General features: G+C 44.0%; 1 long non-coding RNA gene across 1 annotated transcript; it reads left to right on the plus strand.

The window, feature by feature from the left end:
- The first annotated feature begins 740 nt into the window (after positions 1-740).
- On the plus strand, positions 741-5763 carry LOC309357336. Its single transcript, XR_014163103.1, has 3 exons — positions 741-863; positions 2376-2554; positions 5666-5763. It is a non-coding gene; the product is annotated as an uncharacterized lncRNA (long non-coding RNA).
- The last annotated feature ends 1609 nt before the right edge of the window (positions 5764-7372 follow it).

Consider the following 7372-nt stretch of genomic DNA (forward strand, 5'->3'; position numbering starts at 1 on the left):
ACACTCATCACAGACTTGATGTTGCCATATTCTAGTACGGTCCACTGGTATTGACTGGTTGTCCTTCCCTACCTCCTTGGGATGTTGAAAGGATAAATTCTCTCCAGGCAGCACAGTGTTTAGAGACTGCATGGTCCTAAGGCCACATAAGTGTTTAAGATAGATAGTGGTAGGCGCAAAACTCATTTGGGGTTGCAATTTAGTGCTTATTGACACTGCCTGGGCTGGCACCTTTGGGTAATTTAGTACCACTCTCAAGCACACCAGCACCTGCTTTCCCTATTCTCTAAGCAGCCCTTCATCAGGGCAAGGAATGCTCTCTCTGACTACTTCTGTTTCACATCAAACCACTTTGCAGTGCCATTAAATATTTTATGGCTCATTTTTGCTCTGGAGGAGCTTGAGCTTTCTATGGAAGAGAGGCGATTGAGAGAAAGAGAAAGAAAGGGGAACCTGGATAGAGGGCTAAGGAGGTAACAATCAAAGGGAGCAACTCAGAGCCAAAAGAGACATCAATTTGGTTCCATCTGGGGCAGAAGATACCGTCGGATCGATCAATCTGACGGAAGGCTCCCTGTGGCTCTCCAAACGCCAGCCTTATAGAGATTGCTTAGCATTCCCTCTCCCTCTCTTTCCTCGAGTTAAGGTGATAAATCAAGGTGAGTTGCTGCTCCTCCACTCATTTTATGATATACACCCAGACCCCTGGCCTGCAGGACAGAGCATGGAAGATGGATTGGCTGGTTCTCCTGGAGTCCCTGGGAAAGGCGCATGTCATCATGATGAATATTCCCAAGACATTTTTTTAACTGACTCAGAAGAATGCCCCACAGGCATGGCCAAGCGGGTCAAGGAGAAAGATGGTGAGTGTTGTTGTTATTTTTTCCCTAGACATAAACCAATCTGCTAGGGATCAGACAGATACTGCAAAGTGTGAGTGTGCTTGGGTGGTTTCTTCTCCAGCTGTTTGAAACAACCAGGGTGCTGGAAGCAGTGCTGGCGTAATCACCAACATTTTCAATATAACACTGGATAGTAATTAAAAAGGTAATCAAAACTGTAACTTCCATCATACCCAGCATGGCCAATAATCAGGGATGATGGGAGTTGGAGTCTACTATTGTGCAAGTGTAGCCAACATAGTCACCTCTGGATCTTGAGGACTATAAATCCCATCATCCCTGACCATTGGCTATGCTGGCTGGGGATGATAGGAATTAGAGTCTGTAATGTCTAGAGGGTACCATGCTGACCCCATGTCGACAGAACTTCCTCTATGAGCAGGCATGCCTTACCCATCCTCTGTCAGTTTTTAAGCAGACCTTAAAGGCTTTTCTGCTTCAGATATTTTAATTAATATGCTAGCACTCTATATTTAAACTGCTGCTGTTTTTAAATCCTGGAATTTAGCTGCTGAATTTTAATACATGTAGCATTTTGGTATTGTTTTCAGCTGCTGCTGGGATAATACTCTGTGATGTTTTAGCATTTAGATTGTGATTTTATGTTACGATTTGATGAATTCTCTTGGTTGCTTTCCCCCCTAAATGTGGGTCACCTAGCCCTGGAAGTCAGGCAGCTGGCAAATGTTGAGATAAAGAAGCAGGCTAAACTAAATGAAAAATAATAATAAAAGGATGCAACTGGAAAACTCTTCCTGGTTGAAATTTTGAAACATTTGCCAGTTAGTGTACATAGGAGAATCTGACGATTTGGGTTTCTCGCAATCTCTCTTCTTTTCTTAATTTTTCTAATCTTAAATTCAGCTTGAACTTGTAAATTAGTCAGTATTCTAGTGTGAATTTTTCCTAATACACCCATATTTGTATGCAATATTGTCCAATAATTCCCCCCAAAAGGATTTTCTGTTGAAATGATGCATTTTGTTTGTTATTCTCACCAATATATGCATTTTTATGCACACTTTACCCAGTACATGCATTTTTGTACACATTACTTGACTGGAGAACTTAACTGCAAAATTCGGAGAAGTGTGATTGATTTATTTTTGAAGTGTTGCTGCATTTTTGATCTCACATTGCTTTAGAATGTGCAGTTTAAGTAGGCTTGCCTGTAAATGAGAACCAATTTGAATTTCTGCCACATCCCCACTGGTTAGCAAATTGTAATAAGCCATTTTTTAAAACCCTGGGTACAAAGAGAAAGCATCACAGAGGGAATTTCTGACATGTTCTTCCAGGTCAGCTATATTTCTGCCAATTGCCCCAGCATTCTTTTTTTGCAATCAGAGCTGTGATAGCTTTGCATGTGCCCCCCACTATCGCAGGGCATTCTGCTGTTTGTTGGTTTCTGGCACCAATCAGAACAATACAGGAGACTTTAAATGACACCTTGATTATCACTCACATTTTCAGACACTGTCCAACAGCAGTAGCTGTCAGCTTTCATCATGCGAGGCCGCTGGTTCTCATCAAAACACTCTGCCGTTCTGGAGAAAGAGAGAGAGACCTCGACGACTTCTCCGTTGATTAGGATTCTTCCTTCTCATCCCTTAAGAGCTTGCTTCCTCCGGGAGACGTCTTAGACCTGCTTGGTATTTATTTTCTCCATCAAGGCAGTAGCTTGGGGGTTTCTTGTTTATTTAGCTATTTACAGGTTTGAAAGAGAGACGAGAGGTTGAGAGGCCCTTGTATTACAGCTGAAACAAATTGGAGAAAAAATTGGTCTCCAGCAAATGCTTCCAGCTCAAATTAGCTGGCAGGCATTTGAATTGATAGCCGGGGTTAGCAGTGTGCAGATTTGGTGTGACTAAAGTGGGAGAGGGTGGGGAATGGATTTTACTCTTTTTTAAAATGCGGGGGGGGGAGGATCACATCTATAAAGAAAAAAAGGGAAAACATGGGGTGGGGGACCTGAGGCCCAGGGGGTGTTTGTAGCTCTCCAGAACTCTCCCCAGGCTAGACCTCCAGATGGCCCTGCATTGCGCCCTGAGCATTTTTTCGTGGTTGGAATTGTGACATCCTGTTGCAATGCCTTTTTTGCTTGGCTGGATGCAGGACAGAGGGAGAGTTATGTGAGTGTGTGTAAAAAGTAGCCTGTTGTATGGAGGTAAAACCTTCTCCTCTGGCTTGAACTACTTTCCTCCCTGCTGCTCGACCGTGTTCTTCCAGCAAGATATTTCTGTGTGGGAAAGAGTGGTTGAGGGTCACCCATAGGACAGAATTCTGAAAGCATATAGGAAAAAAGAGAGACTAGAATCCTTAATTAGAGGAAAATCAGTGCACGATTACAGGCTCCACCCATTTCTCCTGAACCCTATCAGTAGGTGTAGAGTAGTTTAAACCCTTCTCCTGCCCCCACTACCCACTGTGTTCCTGATTCAGATTAAAATGAATTGATCGTTTTGCTGCATCATTTCCATTATCAAAAGCTTCCCCCTCTCACATAGGGAGTCAGCCATCTAGCCTTTTGATTTCAGATCTTAATAATGAGCTGGGAAGCATTAAAGTGATTGCACCCTCTTTTGTGTGGTTTTTATTATTATTATAAAAGTGTGTATTTGCCTAGTATGTTCTCTGTGTGCAACTGTGTACATATCTCTCTGTGTTAAGGGTGTACCCCCCCCCTCTCTCTCTCTCTCCCTCTCCCTCTCCCGCTCTCTCCCTCTCTCTGTGTGTATGCTGTTGTGTGTGCAACCAATTACAGTTAAGTGTATGTCCCTGAGTCTTAAGTGTATCCCTTTGTGTGTGACTGTAATTATGTTTATGGGCTAAAGGGGCATGGTTGGGTGCATGTCAGGCCTCAACCACTGCTGGGAAATAGTCCCAAAAGTCTTTCCACTGGGGTAATGCAGCTCTTTTGGCTAGAAAGATGTCCCTCATTCCTGATTTAGAGCACTAAAGGTCAAACCCAGCATTGCTAGCTCTCAAAATGCGAAATCATGCAGCAACCAAGAACCAGCATAAGCCCCAATGAGCTACCAAAACATTCAAACAGCAAGACAGTCCACAAAAACACAACAAGGGGTCAGCGTCACCCTCAGGGTCCCCCCTCAGAATTTTCTAAGCATAGAGTAGCCCTCCAGATGTGCTTCCTTAGGGTGGCTGAATCAGCACCACTGATGAGACCCAATAACTAAAACGGGGTGCCCAAACTTTTTTCAAAGAGGGCCAGATTTGATGAAGTGAACATGCGTGAGGGCCAACTAAAATTGTTTAGCTTTTTTCAGGATTTTACCCCAGGACATATACTGCCACGGGGGGGCAGATTAAATTGACCAGCGGGCCGTATTAGACCCCCGAAATGGACTTTGGACATGCCTGATCTAAAAGCTTTCACCTTCTGTCCCACAGACACACACTTCTATAAACATGGAGACACAAAGCAGGGACCACTTCTGGTGATCTTAGGATCTGGAGTAGGTGGGGGAGGTTTTCTAGGAGGTGGTCCCAATGTCTCCCATCACTTCTCTCCTAGGGAGTGGAAATGCCCTTCTCTTAAAAGCATTCACTCCATTTCCAGGGTCCTGCTCTGGGAAGGTTTATTCTGCTTGCCTGCTGCTCAAGATTTGCCATTCCCAGGATGATTGCCTGGAGCTGCACCAGCCTCCTAAAGGCACAGGCTTCTTTCATCTTGGAGAGTGACTGAGCTGATCGTGATGGGGTAGGTGGGAAACATTCCATTAAGGAATGCACCATTGAGGGCAGCACAGGAGATCTGTCAGTGTGGGTGATGGACACAGATCGCGGATTGCTCATTTACTGGAGGAGAAGAAGGCGTTGACTGCTTCCTGGGGAGCATATTGCACTGTGACAGAATGAGAAATGAGAGGCCTTCTCCAGGAAAGTACATGCCATGCCAAAGTGTGGGCAAAAACCACCGCTCGGTGCCAATTTAATGCATCCCCCAAAGGCCTCCCAGGCAGATGTTTCTATCTCTTTTGATCTTCCCTATTACCTCACGCCCAACCCACCTTCTCTCTCCCTCTCTATACCCTTTCAAGAATGAGACCCTGGTCACCTTGTCCTGAATTGCTGGGAACAGCTGTGGCTTGTGGAAACAAATAGAAGCATCTTCATTTTTAAGAGAAATGATGCATTGAGCCAGCCAGCTGCCCCTGCCTCTGTTGCTCCGCCGTACGTGAGCACACAAGTTTTGACAGATGGCACGGCTTTGAGTGACTGCTTCAATTTTTATTCTTTTCTTATAATCCACGGCTTGAGTTCCAAATACTTTTAAACCATTACCGGCCCATAGATCACCCCAAAGTGCTAGAGTCCGGTGCGCTTAATAACCCTCTGGAAAGTGCTATCAATCAGTAGAGGGAAAACACCTAGCAGCAAACTGTTTAGTGCCTAAGATACCTGCTTTTGTCAGAGATGGATGGGACTGCAGCACTCTGCAGAGGTTCCTCGATGCCAGTGTTTCTGCTCTCTTCTCTTCAGGGGCTGGAGGCAAACCTATTAGGTCTGCTCTGAACATTTGACCGTTTTGAATCTCAGCTGTTGGGGGGGGGAGGGCAAACCTGCCCATTTCAGTTTCTCTTAGTTTCTCAGTTTTTCAATCTTAAATTCAGTTCTTGTAGCATATAGTCCAACTGTGGAACTCACTCCCACAGGAGGCAGCAATAGAGAACTGCATTGCAAAATTTAGAGAAGAGTGGATTTAAATGGATGGCTATGTTTCTGTTTGTGTATTGTTTCAGAAAATTCAGGTAGAGTAAGTGCACAATTAAATGTGAGCTGAAAAGAATTTATCCCCCATCTCTACTCTCAAATCAAGAGCAGTAATGTCAGGAGGATAGACGTATTTCCTTAAAAAAATAAATAAATTGTAAGTATATTCACTCACCTCCTCACTTCATTGCTGCTGTGGTTTTCTTCTCCTTAGTTAAGGGGGGGGATATCAATTAGTAAGGGACCATGTGATAAATGAGCTTAAGCTGTGAAATTGTGTAACCAATCAGATTTGTACAACTGATGGGGAGATAAAAGCTTCCAGATAAGCCATCCCACCCAGGGACTCCAGCCAGGGAACACAGGATGACATTGCAACGCTATTAGAATTCGACCTCATTTGACCAGGTGATGGTGTCAAGGCAGGAAAATGAAAGCCATGGCAGGTGAACACAAGAGCAGGTAAGGTAAATTCACAGGCAAACCTTTTTGAAAGGAAAGTTGAAAGTTGGTTGAAAAGCAGATGCGTCTTCATGAGAAACCATCAAGAATTTATTGCGATTGGAAAAAATAGACATGCAGATTAGCCAATGATTAATTTGACGTTTGTGATTCAGGCTTTGGGAATTTGGGAAACCATAAGTCCTGCCATCACCACCACATTTGGTTATATGAGGGTGATGAGATGTCTCCCTGGATTCCTTCCAAGGTAACCTGTGGTCCCCTTCTTCCCTTTGTTCTTATCTTAGACTCATTCATACCTTCAGTGTGAAGAAAGAGCCCAAGGTTTGTGCTTCTGACAACTTCTTAGATGAAGTGTCTTCCTTTCCCTTCCCTTCCTTGCTGAAGTGTCAAAGTGGAATCAGGCCAGATGGAGAACAAGTGAAATCAGCAGCTTGGATTTTAATGTGCTCAACTGATGAAGCACCTAACAGATTGTTTAGGGGAGTGAAATGTTAAGCTAGGTGACCACAGTGGTGACAAACTGTCATTCGTTTTAGCCGGGCTAACAGATGCTTTCCATTTCCTCTTCAGCACAGACACCTTGGTACAAAATGAACATTCTGTGTGAGTGTCAGGAGTATGAAGTTCAGGGCTAAGGATGTTAGAAGTCCAAGTCTAACCTGGACTAGCCAACCCACTGATTCACAGGTGCTATCCTAAGCATGTTTACTCAAGTGTAAGTCCCACTGTGCTCATTGGCTCTTATTCTTCAGTAAGTGCGCTTACAATTTTAATAATAATAATAATTTCATAACATTTATATATCACTTGATTATAATAAAACCTCTGTTTACAAAACAACAGGAACAGGAACATTAAATGCATTAAGGAAGACAGTTAAAACAGGTATTTAGAAACATTGAACCTAACAGTAATCTAAAAGTGATTAAAACATGTGCCAGCATTTTACATGTCTGGATAGGCTTGCCTAAACAAAAATGTTTGAAGCAGGTGCTGAAAAGAGTACAGCAGAGGCACCTGCCTGGTGTAAATACGCAATGTAAGGTTATCAGGGGGTTACTCGAGAGCAATCAGGCAAATGCCTCCCTGGTTGGCTGTAAAGCCTCGTTATTGGTGCCAAAAAACCTTCACCATGCAGAGCGCCACTATTCCGTGGCTCGCTCATTCACTGGCAGAATCTGTGAGTGGGCAGTCCTTAAACCTTCCCCAGCAGAGTAGTTTCTTGATGCCCAGTCTGCGCTTCCCCTCTCTGCGTGGAAGCCTACTGTGCA

The sequence above is a fragment of the Podarcis melisellensis genome (genome assembly GCF_964234715.1).
Source record: "Podarcis melisellensis genome assembly, chromosome: 15".
Classification (NCBI taxonomy): Eukaryota; Metazoa; Chordata; class Lepidosauria; order Squamata; family Lacertidae; genus Podarcis; species Podarcis melisellensis.